The sequence below is a fragment of the Aethalodelphis obliquidens genome, unplaced genomic scaffold, assembly GCF_003676395.1.
Source record: "Aethalodelphis obliquidens isolate GAN/ISIS:26980383/991018 unplaced genomic scaffold, ASM367639v1 scaffold24, whole genome shotgun sequence".
NCBI classification, from domain to species: Eukaryota; Metazoa; Chordata; class Mammalia; order Artiodactyla; family Delphinidae; genus Aethalodelphis; species Aethalodelphis obliquidens.
This window is the reverse complement of record NW_020837968.1, coordinates 5,081,341-5,094,990: the sequence shown is the minus strand read 5'-3', so window position 1 is coordinate 5,094,990 and position 13,650 is coordinate 5,081,341.

Sequence of the window (13,650 nt, the reverse complement as noted above, 5' to 3'; positions counted from 1 at the left end):
GGTACGTAGCTAAATTAAAGATTAGTCATGTGTTACTCACCCTCCACACCCCCTCTCATTCTAAACTTAATTAAGAATTCTTAACCCTCCTACACTGTTAGTGGGAATGTAAATTGATGCAGCCACTACGGAAAACAGTATGGAGCTTCCTCAAAATCTAAAAATAGAGCTACCATATGATCCAGCAATCCCTTTCCTGGTCATATAACTGGACAAAACTATAATTCAAAATGATACACACACCCTTATGTTCATAGCAACACTGTTCACAATAGCCAAGACATGGAAACAACATAAAAAAAGAATGAAATAATGCCATTTGCAGTAACATGGATGGACCTAGAGATCATCATACTAAGTGAAGTAAGTCAGACAGAGAAAGACAAATAACATATTATATCACTTAGACGTAGAATCTAAAATATGATACAAATGAACTTATTTATGAAACAGAAACAGACTCACAGACAGAGAACAGACTTGTGGTTGCCAAGGGGGGAGGGGTATGGAGGAAGGAAAGACCAGGAGTTTGGGATTAGCAGATGGAAACTATTATATACAGGGTAGATAAACAACAAGGTCCTACTGTATAGCACAGGGAAATATACTCAATATCCTGTGATAAACCATAGTGGAAAAGAATATGAAAAATAACATATATATGTATAACTGAATCACTTTGTTGTATAGTAGAAGTTAACACAACATTGTAAATCAACTATACTTCAATAAAATAAATTTTAAAAAAAGAATTCTTAAACCTCTGTGTGTAATGCAAACTGTGAATGTATAGTTCTATGTGCCTCAAAATGTATATAGTGACAGCCTGCAAATATTATCCACATGCCCTACTTAACAGTTGCAGCTCCTGTTCAGATAATCATTGCTATGCAGAAATGCTGACCCACTGTTGCTGGACACTTTTCAAGAATACACAGACATCTGAATATTGATGCACCAACAGAATTTTTTTCTATTTTTTTAAGCATTAAGAAGGCCAAACAAACCACCAGTTTTGCCTTCTAGAATAATAGATAAAGTGAAGAAACAAGGATTCAACGATCTAAGACCATCCATACAAGGTCAGCACTCGGTAAAGGAATTCGGGGAGAATAGACAACTCTTTTCCTCCTACTTTCTGTTTCCACTGGCTTTCATTTTAAACTGGGTAAAAAGTGAGCTTTTGCGAGCTTGTTCTATCATATTTCCTCTGCATTCTTTGAAGACCACAGCTCACAAATAAGCCCTTAGCAAACAGTTGTCAAGTGATTCACTGGTTGTGGGACTGGTACTAATTTCCTTCACCTCCCATATACACTTCCTTGATTGCTTCATTCTTTCTCCAAACATTCATCCAATAAACATTCGCTGAGCACCCACAACCTCTCAGGCCCTGTGCTGGAGATGACAAAGAAATAGATGAGAAACAGCTCTACCTTCAAAGAACTCCAAGTCTAGAGGAGGTCATGGATACGGAATCGAGTAACTCTTTTTGATGATATATAAAAGTTATATCGGGGATGATTCCCTTTCAAGTGGCATTTACTTTACTTCCCACCACATCTCACATGGCCACAGAAGAGCTCAGAAGCTTAAAAAAAAAGAGCAGCTGTCAGTAACGATCAACACACAACGGCGAGACGTGGTGTATGAGAACGGATATAGGTGGTTTTATAAGGACCACGTGATTGTGTGGGGCACGCATGTTGAACAGAGATTGCAGACACCTAGCTCCACACTTCCTTTTGCAGCCTGTGGTGTCAGTGAGCCATGCGTGGAAGGCTTTGCTTCCGGAATAGGAAGACTGATTAACCTGTGAAGTTCTGTATTACTCATCTCAGCAATCATTTGCTTTTCCCGACGCAACACATAAAACTCGTACAAGGCACAGCAAAGGAACTTAGTTAGGTCACCCACATTAATGCAGGACATGTTTCTATTGACAAGCTGTGGGGACACTATCTGTTAAAATGTATAACAGAGCCAAAAGATGCTGGGCTTAAACAAACAGCATCTCTGAGAATCTCAGATCGCAACTTATAATCATATGACAGTTTGGGGGTAAACGATTCAGCAATTTTTATTTAAATTAAGCTACCCCAAACTATTCTAGATGAAATTATATTCTGCATACCTATTATTTGCGTAGTACTCTTATAGATACTGCAGAGAGAAGAAGATATACGAAATATGCTTCTGATTCTCAAGGAATTTGCAATCCAGTTGGGGGAGGAAGTTTTAGGCACGTGAAAAAAAGAAGTAGCAAAACCAGGCACACGCAATACATTTCCAGATGACTGATGCTGATAATCAGAGATGGGTATAGAGTTCAATAACCATAATTAGGAGTTAGAGCAACGTAGAAAGAAATCGTACTTGATGTGAGCTTTGGAAAAGAGAACCAGTCGGATAAAACAGAAGAATAAGAGAAAGAGGAATAAGAACAGGGAGGAAAGGAGAGTGGAGCAAAGGCAGAGGAGTGGGAAAGTGGGAAAGCTTTAGGGAAGTTTAGGAAACAAGGATTGGACTTGGCTGAAGCAGAAGAATAAGAACTAGGGCTGAGAATCAGGAGGATATCAGACTAGCGAGAACATGAATGCAAAGCCAAGGAGTTCAGACTTCCTTCCACAGGTAATGCTGAGCCACTGAATACTTTTCATCGGCAGAATGATGTGATAAACCTGGAGACTGGGTGCAGGAGAGAGAGCAGGAGTTAGAGGTAGGACCAAGTATGTGGGGAGAGATGAGAGGTTCCCATGATGCTAATCATTTGGCATTTCTTCAGATGAATATAGTCTCTAACTAGCTTGTTCAATATCTATTTAGTAAGGTGTGAAGGAATGTTCTCTAAGCCTAGATTATATGCCACTTTATATTTAAAATAGTTGTATTATGGTCACTGAATACAACATTGTCACTCTTTTGGAACTTTCTGGTTTTCAAGTTAAAAATTCTTTCCCACTTTTCAGAATTCAGGCTTTCCCTCTTCCCCGCCCCCGCCATGTGATTCCTTGTAACATTCAAATTCTTGGCATGGGTTTAAAATGTAGATCATGAAGCCCACCCTGTACCCCAGAAAACAGTGCTATACAGTGCATTATTCATTTTCAGAATTTCAGGGCATTGAACTGCCTAAACAGAGGAACTCTCAGCTGACTGGTTTCAAGCTTGATGGTGTGGCCTTTTTCTCACTGTGCAACTTCCTATGTACGTGTCATCAAAATACTAAACCCAGGTGGGTCAGTGTCAGTGAGGATGAGTTTGTTCCATTTTCATTCTTGGGCATTGCGTCTTCTGGCAGGAGTAAGACCAAGATTCATCTGGCCAATTATGAAAGTGACATACTTGGAGAACTGAGCGACATGGCATTCATTCTGACGTATCATATAGATATTATAACATCACATAGACAGGGGGCCCAGACGGCTGCCGGGCTAGCACACCTCATTCCCTGAAAGTGATTAGGACCAATTGAGCTTTCCCTCTTCACTATTCAGTTCAATAAAGTCAGTCTGACAGCTCTAGGATGGCTGCCCCCACTTGGGCAGAAACCAGGTGGAGCCGTGCACTAAGGTTCAGATTTGCATGATCACAGAGCCCAGGTCACCCAAGGGTAATGTTAAATTTGACTGTATCTCACCTTCCCCGATCTGGTCCTGAACTTGGTAAGGTGGCTCTGGGGTTACCTCTTCAGCTTTTACTCATATCTGCTAGAAAAACGCAGGTGGGCAGCAGAATAGCCTTTCTTGGATCCGGCAGTAAATCACATGACTTTCTCTACCATATAACCTTTTTGGACTGTACAATTCTTTAACACTGAACCAACTGAGAGAAATGAAATCCATAAGTAATGAGGCACCATAATTCATAGCATCGACCTGTAGTCTCTTTTTTAATGTAGCCTGCTTTAGTAGATCAGACACTGAAAGACCCCTACTCATTTCCTCATGCCCGTGCCAAATAAAATATTCCATCCCCCCCCAAAATTTACGGAACAAAACTCTAAACAGAAAGATGAATACAGGCTTTGGTAACACTGTGTTTTATTAAATCTTTTAATCGGGAATTCTTGAGACCAAAAAATATACAGAAATTACCGTAATTAGAAACTTTAGATCTCTAAGAGGCCTTCACAAGTGATCAATAACAGTACTCTAAGTTTCTAAACTGATCATACTGCATGAGTAGAATATTGTGATAAGCAAGTTGACAGTTGTTAACCATTCCATCTGAGTGAGGTTCTGTCAGTTGTGGAGAATGAATTGGTGGTTTTGTTCACACACACACCAAAGATGAGTGTAAGAAAACTCACACCACCACTGAGAGTATAGACCTCGCCAAGAGAAATATGAATTCTCTCTGAACATGCCCTGTCATCCTGCTATATGTTTCAATCCAAAGCTTCGACTCTGCCCACATAATCCTATATAGGAGAAGGGAAGCCATTTCTCCCTAAAAAGAGCCTTCCTTAACAGCTGCTATCTGAGGGTCGACAGAGCACAACACTATGCAGCCCGCTGTCAGCAGAACCAAAATACAGTCTGAAATCAACAAGAAAAAGGTATACATTATGCAGTTTTCCAAGACATAGTTCCGGAAATGTGGAGTTTGTGAGTTACTAACCATGGGATCCTATCCTTACTTCTAAAGACAGACAAAGCTGCTGTAGCGGTTTGATTACCTTGTGCATACAATGTCCTGTCGAAGAACACATGCTAGACCCGGGGTGAGAAGATGGGCAGACACTGCCACTGATCACCTATGGCAGCCTGAAATAGACAGTTTTCTAGATCTCAGCTTTCCCATCTGCACATTAAGGGTGACTTGTAGATGGGTCTTTACAAAACAATGACAACTGAAATAGGCGCTACAACAGAATAAGGGCTGCGTGGGGGAAAGGTCTACTCCAAGTGCTTCAAGAAGTTAGGGAGAGGCTCTGAGGAAGTGACGTTTAAGTCACAATTTGAAAGATAGGAAAGAATGAATCAAGCAAGTAGAGGTGGAGTAGGGAGGTGAGTTAACTGTGAAAGGGTGACTTTGCACGAAGGAACGTTTCGAACTTTACCACCAAAGTAGCAACACTCAACAGCACGCCAACCAAGACAGCCAGTGCGTATTACAGAAAACATTACATCACACCTCTCAATTTTCTTTGCTTTTTCCACCGCTTATTCCCTGTGCATCAATAATCCCTCCATGTGTGTTATTTGAGCTCTTACTACTGACTCAAGTGTTCTTCAAAGTATAATCATGATCCCCAGAGAGAACTGGCTTAGAAAAAGTACGTTCTGGGGCTCCACCCTGGAATGACTAAACTGCAGTATCTGGGGGAGAGGCCCCGGAATACGCATCTGTAACAACCATGTCAGGTGACCTCGGTGGGCTGGGCACTAAGCTAGGTGTTGCATACAACATCAGAACACATGCTCATGTTCCCTGACCACAGTAAAGTCTAGGCAACAGGGCACATGTACCTGAAAATATACTTAACACGGTATCTTGTCAGGATACAGGATGTAACCCACCAGTGGCTGAGGAAGGAGTTCAGGTGTTGGAGATCAAGGGAAATATCAGCTTTTATGATTTTATGCCTTTGCTTATGCATCTCCAAAAGTCAGGAATGTCGTGATCCTTCATCCTAATCTGTTAAGGCCCCGCAGAAAACCTACCTTTGTGATCTTTTCAAAGGGTCACTACCTGCCTCTGCCTCTGGTTCATAACAGTGTGTTCAGAGCCATGCTTATCGGACTATACGCTACTTGGCTGTATATGTGTCTATCTAGCTCCTAGGTGGTCAGCATGTCAGACATGGGCTTTGGATTCAGAGTGTCAGGGCTCTATCATTTACTTCCTGTGGGCCTTTAATAAAATAACTTAAACATGCTTGGTATTGGAATTTTCTTCTATATAATGTCATCAGTAATATCTACGTAATGGGATAGTTGGGAAAGTTAAGTGAGAAAATTAATAAAGAGGTCTCACAGTGCTGAGTACAGATTAAGTGCTCAAAATGTCAGCTGAGTTGATTAAATCAGAGCGACCAGTGTGCTTGTGCCCACAGCGGTGGCTGGTTTTTTTTGTCACATACTGAAAAGAGTTTTCATTTCTCAAAAATTCTAGTCAAGAAAAAAAGGAATAGTTTTGTTCTGCCTTCAGGGCCCTGAAAGTTCCCCGACAGAAATATGACATGAACTATATAAACCCCCAAATCCACAAAGTTCTACCAACTACCACCTAAAATACAGAATTTTCCCAATTCCTCCTCATTCGGTGTTCCACGCAATTATTGAGAAGGTGCTGGTAAAAACAGTGCTTTCCCTTAAAACAAACTCATTGACCTTTTGCCCTTTCTAAAGGTGTTTCCCTCTTCAACATTTGAAGAACTATAATGTTTCATTTTTCCCACTGAGTAACCAGTGACCACATAAGCAAGCTGCTGACTGAAATACTGGGAAAGAAGAGAAGGGTATAAATGAACCTTCCCTGGGAACTACTACTTACATCACCAACCTACCCCGAACACTTCTGATACACTTAGAGACTAATCTATCCCTACTGGAGAAATTGGTACTCCTGAAACATTAAGATACCAAGGAGTAAGCACACAGTTGGATGAATATTGGCAAGTGGTCATAATAGGAAATTGGAAATAGAACACTATTCGGACATTAGTAGGGACAGATAAGTTGAATTTGCTTTTCAAAAGTTACCTTACAATTTCTAACACATAGACCCCCAGAGAGTGGGCAGTAAAATATGTTTGAAAGTGTGACCATGGATAAACACTCTAAAATCTGAATTTTGAGCAATGGTGTGAGAGCAAGAAGCCCTCAGGTTTAGTTAAGAAAGAAAAAAAAGGGCTTCCTCTGAAGAATTCATCATTGCCACTTAGGTGACCTAGGATTTTGACTACTGAGAAAGACAGGAAAAGTATTAGCATACAATGGAGAACTGGAATGAAAAAAGAAAAGGATCTTTTAGTAACTTAAACATATCACCACATCTTGTTAAGCACCTTCATATTTCAAATTCCAGGGGTTATCATTCCCCTCTTACTTGTGCTTTTTTTAAAAAAAAAACTTTTATTTATTTTATTATTTTTTTTTTTTATAAACTTTTGGCTGTGTTGGGTCTTCGTTCCTGTGCACGGGTTTTTCTCTAGTTGTGGCGAGCAGGGGATACTCTTCGTTGCAGTGCCCAGGCTTCTCATTGTGGTGGCTTCTCTTGTTGCGGAGCACGGGCTCTATGCGCTCAGGCTTCAGTAGTTGTGGCATGCTGGCTCAACAGTTGTGGCTCCCGGGCTCTACAGCCCAGGCTCAGTAGTTGCGGCACACGGGCTTAGCTGCTCCACGACATGTGGGATCTTCCTGGACCAGGGCTCAAACCCGTGTCGCCTGCATTGGCAGGCGGATTCTTAACCACTGCGCCACCAGGGAAGTCTCTTGTTCTATCAGCTGCATTTAACACATACAGGCCTCCACCTTTGAAAAGCATTTTCTTTCTTCACTTGTTCAAAGAGCTATCCCTCTCCAGTCCTTCTCCCCACTCCTATTCCCTGATTCTTCACTGGACCATCCCCTTCTTCCTTCTTCTCCTTCTCAGTTCCTCGATATTGCGGTTCTTCTCTGGCTGCACTTACAGCACAGGTGTTCTCACCACGTCCCATCTGTGCGCTGGTGTCCTCCAGGTTTCTAGCTCCAGCCCTCTCCTCTCTCCTAAAAGCCAGGCTACTGTATCCAGCTGTGTTCAACATCTCCTAATGGGCTTTGCAGATGTAACGCTTATCAAACTGAACTCCTGCTTCCCACCCACCCACCTATCCAATGCTGTTCCTCTTCCCAAGTCTCCCCCATGTCACTTAGCGCCGTTATCATTCATCTGTCGCTCAGCTCCAAAGCCTGAAAGCTTCTTTGATCCTCTCTTTCTCTCACATCCTACGTCAACTCCTTCAGCAGATCCTGGCCACTCTTTGTCCAGATTTTATTGTGAATCTGGACTCTTCCTATGACCTCCGCTTTGTCTAGTGCCCTAGTTCTGGACCAAGCACCATCAGATTTTCCCTAGATTCCTATACAGTCTCCTATCTGATCTCTCTGCTTCCATTTTTATATGCCTTTCTCACCTAAGTCTATTTTCTAGAGCAAACAGGGATTTTTTTTTAATGTAAATAAAATCCCATCATTTTCTTCCTTGGAAACATCTAGTGACTTCCCATATCACTAAGGATAAAACCCAAACTCTTCAGGTTGGTCTACAAGGTCTTCCATTATCTAGGAGCAGTAACACTTTAACCCTACCACTACCTCCATCACCACCCATGACGTCATAGTCTCCCACCACAGAACCTTGGACCTGCTGTTCTTTCTGTCCAGATGCACTTCCCCAAGAGAGTCCCATGACTTGTATCCTGACGTCTTTCAGGTCTCTGTTCAACCACAACATTCCCCTAAAGACTCTCCCTGACACCTGTTCCTTACTCTCTATATTATCCTCTACTTCTTTTTCTCTCATGGCTCATGTATCACTACCAGGCATGACATCATTTATTCATCTATTGCTTACTGTCTGCCCCATCACTACCTTAGAATGTAAGTCCCAGGAGGGCAGGGCTGTATCTGTTTTGATCTCTGCTCTACTTCCAGTGTCTAGAACAATTCCCAAAACATAATGGGAACTACTAAATTGTTTTTAAATAAAATGAATTACTAATTGAATATATGTAAGCTATGTATTTAGTAAGCCACAGTGGTTCATATGATGGGTGTAGTCAATCTTAACGCATTCTCTTGATTTTATCAAGTCCCCAGTTGAATCCCTATGAGCCCGGCTGGCAATAATGGACAAAGTTCGGCATCCTTTTCTGTTTGTATGAGCGAGATGTCACTTATACACAAATGCAAGTGTTACTTACATTAACAGCAACCAAACCTGGACACTAACCAGTTCCCAGTGAACCAAAAAGTAATATAATATTATCGATAAGTCTGAAGGCACACAGAGTCAAGGAGCTTAAGGCACCAAACATATACAGAGAAACCACGCAAAGAAGAAACAAGTGATGAGTCTTCACACATGCGGCAGTCAACCTGAGATCACAAAACCATGGGAGGAAAAGATCAAGGCCAAATCATTTAACTCACCTCCACATGATCAACCTACAGAGTTTCCACAGAAAACGGAGAACCTTCTAGGGCCATTTACTATTGTCTGTTCTCTAGAGTTTTCAGAAGACAGTATGAGGTCTACCCACGAAATCCTTCAGTGAATAGGTCCAAGAAGAAACATCTTGGGGGACCCACTGAATGATGACATAATGAATCCAGGCCTCCACACACACCTTAAATGGAGTGCAGGCGTCCCAAGGGGAGTTACTCATGAATATCAAGTTAAGCCTTCTTAGTGATTCCAGGAACTAAAAGACTTTCACCATTAGTCACTTTCACAAGGGCTCTATGCCATTTACTTCTGGCCAAGGATCAGGACAGTCATGAGGGAAACCAGATGCTCAGCTTTCATGACAAAATCCTGGGGATTTCTCATGGACAGTCCCCTTCTCCTGAGCAGCTTCAAGTGTATCCAAAAACTAGGGTCATGCACAGAGATATACACACACACACACACACACACACACACACACACAAATATACAGACGCGTGCTAACTCAGATATATCACAAGAGATTACAGGAAAGACATGGATCATTCACAAGGTCCTTTTAGTTTTGCTTTTTCTAATTTATCATTTTCATGTTTTGGAAAGGATAATTAGACTAATGTATCTGAGAATTATGGTATTTGCACATTTGGGGAAGATTCAATCATGGAAAAGCAAGTTGTTAGGTAACATCAAGTATTTTCCACCTGTTTTTTAATTTTTCATTCATAGCCCACATGCTGAGTGGGAGCAGAGTCAGAACGGCCTCCTCTTCGGCACGGGCCTGAGGAGCAGCCAGTATCAAAGACCTGCTGCTGGCCCATTAACACTCTTGAACCGAAAATAACTATCATGAAATAACTATGAAAGATGGCACTGGATGCGGTTATGGAACATGCCTTCTAATCCAAGAGAGAAACTAGGAAAAGACAAGAATGAAGTCAGATAGGACAGTAGTAGGTGAATGCTATGCAGGACTGAATAGGTGGTTGACTTACATTCCAAAATAGTCTCTCATGAAAAAAAAACTAAAAATAATTCTATCTCACTTTGTTCTGATCTAGCTTCTCTCAGTGGTCTAAAGTAAGATCTGTAACTTTTCCCCTTTACTCATCAAATACTGTATATGTAAATAAGCAAATATATATATATGTGTGTGTGTGTTTATATATGTACAGAATCAAGTAGGCACAAAATATATTCATTTACTTATTCAACAAATATGTACTGAGCACCTACTCTGTGACGAGCACTGCTCAGATACCAGGGAAATAGCAGTGGACAAAAAGACAAAAATATCTGCTCTTGTGGGAGTTATATTCTAGCACAAGGAGACAGACGATAAAAAAAAAGTAACAAGTAAATACACAGAATGTGACATGATTATAACTTGTGGATGACAATCAGGGAGGAAGGATAAAGTGTTTTGAAGGGTTGCAGTGCAAATATGGTAGTCATGGAAGACTTCATTGAGAAGCAAAGACTGCCGCAAAATCTGAAAGAATTAAGTGAGCAAGTCATCCAGATACTGAAGGGATATTCTTCTAAGCGGGAGTGGCAATTGGTGCAAAGGGAATGTGCCTGGCATGGTCGACCATGGTCGGTGGAGCAAAGCACTCAATGAGGAGATGAAGTTAGATTACAGAAGGTCAGACTGCTGAGAGCCCGGTAGTGACTTTGGGTTTGCTCTGAGTAAAATGAAAAGTCAGTGGAGGATTCTGAACAGAGGAGTGAATAGTCAGCTTTTTAAAAATGGATCATCCTGGCTGCTATTTTGAGAACAGACTAAAGGTGAGAGATGGAGTGGAAGATAACAAGGAAAACTAGACAGGAGGTTACTGCTGTGATCGAAGCAAAGGATAAAGATGTCTTAGACTAGGTTAGTGGCAGTGGCAGTGAGATAAGAAGGAATCAGATTCTGAATATTTTGAAGACAAAGGTAACAGTATGTACTATAGACAAGATGTGAGAGGCATCGAGATTGACTCTAAAGACTGTGGCCTGAGCACCTAGAAAATGGAGTTTCCATATGTCCATGGAGATCAGAAAAAAACTGGCAAGAGCAAGTTAAGAGTGATGGGAAATACAGGGACTTCCCTGGTGGCACAGTGGTTAAGAATCTGCCTGCCAATGCAGGGGACACCGGTTCGAGCCCTGGTCCAGGAAGATCCCACATGCCACGGAGCAACTAAGCCTGTGCGCCACAACTACTAAGCCAGCGTGCCACAACTACTGAGGCCCGCGCACCTAGAGCCCATGCTCTGCAACAAGAGAAGCCACCGCCATGAGAAGCCCGCGCACCACAACGAAGAGTAGCCCCCGCTTGCTGCAACTAGAGAAAGCCCGCGTGCAGCAACGAAGACCCAATGCAGCCAAAAATTAATTAATTAATTTTTTAAAAAGTGATGGGAAATACAGACATCGTAATTTTGAGAGAACAATTAAACATTCAAGTTGAGATACTTCAATCTCTAGTTAAAAGGAGAGATCCAGGGCTTCCCTGGTGGCGCAGTGGTTGAGAGTCCGCCTGCCGATGCAGGGGACATGGGTTTGTGCCCTGGTCCAGGAAGATCCCACGTGCCGCGGAGCGGCTGGGCCCGTGAGCCATGGCCGCTGAGCCTGCGTGTCCGGAGCCTGTGCTCCGCAACGGGAGAGGCCCACGTGAGAAGCCCACGTACCGCAAAATAGAAAAAAAAAAAGAAGGAGAGATCCAGAGAGATATATAAATTCAGGTGCTTTTCAGCATATGGATGGTATTAAAGTGACAAGAATGAATGAGATCACTCAGGAATTAGTGAGAACAGAAGAAAGAAGTGGCCTTGGGCCACTTCAAAATTAAGAAGTCAGGCAATGAAGAGGAACAAGCAATGGAAAATGAAAAGAAATGGCCAGTAAAGTAAAAGGAAAATCAGGCTTATTCTGGAAGACAAGCAAAAAATACACCAAGAAGGAAGCGATAATCAACTGTGTCTGACTTTCCTCATACTTCGGCTAAGAGGGGGATAGGGCACAGATCTTGGTTGTAATGACACCAGATCTTAGTGACGTAGACAAGAGCAGTCTCTGAAGTACCGAAAGCATGAGCTTGATACAGGATGAAATGGGAAACTGAAGACAGCGAGCACAGTTGACTATTCCATGGAGATTTACCACTTAAAAAAAGGGGGGAATAATGGGGCAGTAGTTGAAGAGGGGTAGTGAGATCAAGAGATCTCATTTTTTTTAATGGGAAAGGAACAGTAAGGACTTGATCCTATTTACATGCTGATGGAAAAGATCATGCTAGCAAGGGGAAAATTCCAGAGAGAGGAGAATCACGGGAGCAATGTCTTTCTGCAAGGGGAGGAGTTGACCCTGGACCTGAACATGGACCATTCCTCTGTGGTAACAGGAGACAAAGTAGAATATGTAGTGGGCACAGAAGTCGGGTATGTGAGGGAATGAGTTTGCAGAAATTCTCCTCTAGTTGCCTCTATTTTCTCTGTAAAATGGGAGACAAGATCTTCACCTGATAGTAAAGATTCAAAGAACAAAACTCACAACATAATTCAAGTGAAAAAACAAAAATACTGTCCAGAGAGAAAGGGCCGAGACGTGCTGGTATCCTGCCATCTCTTTACAGACAAACATCTGCACAGGGTTCAGGACAGGACAAGAATGTGCTGACGTACATGGAGTCTCGACCAGGCACATGCCGCGTAGGGGTGGGGAGAGCCATGCACTTATAGATGCACTTAAAGGAAGTGAAACTCAGTCAAGTCAGATCTGGCTGTTACTTCTGCCTCCAGTTTTGGCCAGACTCGGCCATTGCTGCCAATCGGTTTCAGTTTTACACACCAAAAAGTTCTTCATGCACTTAAACTTGGTTATTTGGTGGAGATGGGGGGGGGGGGGGGGGAAGGACAGGTAGAAGCAGGGGACATGAGGAGTGGAGAGGTATGTATTTTGTTTGTTTGTATTAAATTGGGAGAAATCCCAGTTTTCCAGGTATTTATATTTCTGTTGCAAAGTCATCAGTGCCCTTTTCCACAAAATTTTTTCTATTTCAAAATTGACCTAAAGGTGACTATTTTTATACAGACTGGAATTCTCTTATATTTTAGTGGAATTTAAGCCTTGATACATTATTTTTCGAATTAGAGTGAAAGAAGTAGTATATGAACACAACACAAAGATTTGCTCTGAATGAAATGAGTCACAAGATTCAGTGAAAACTATATATAGCTTATCATTCCATGTTATATATAATTAACTACAGAGGTTATATCTGGGACTCTGTCATCAATTCCCAATGCTTATTCATTTATTCAACAAACGTTTTTTAAGTACCTACTATGTGTCAGGCATGCAGTATACAGCAGTGAAAAAGAAAAGATAAAGATCCTTGCCTTCATGAAGCTTATTATGTTCAAGAGGGAGAAATACAGATAACAGACAATTAACTTAATAAATAAGAAAAAAATTCATATGTAAGAAAGTCATAAGTACAAATGCGGA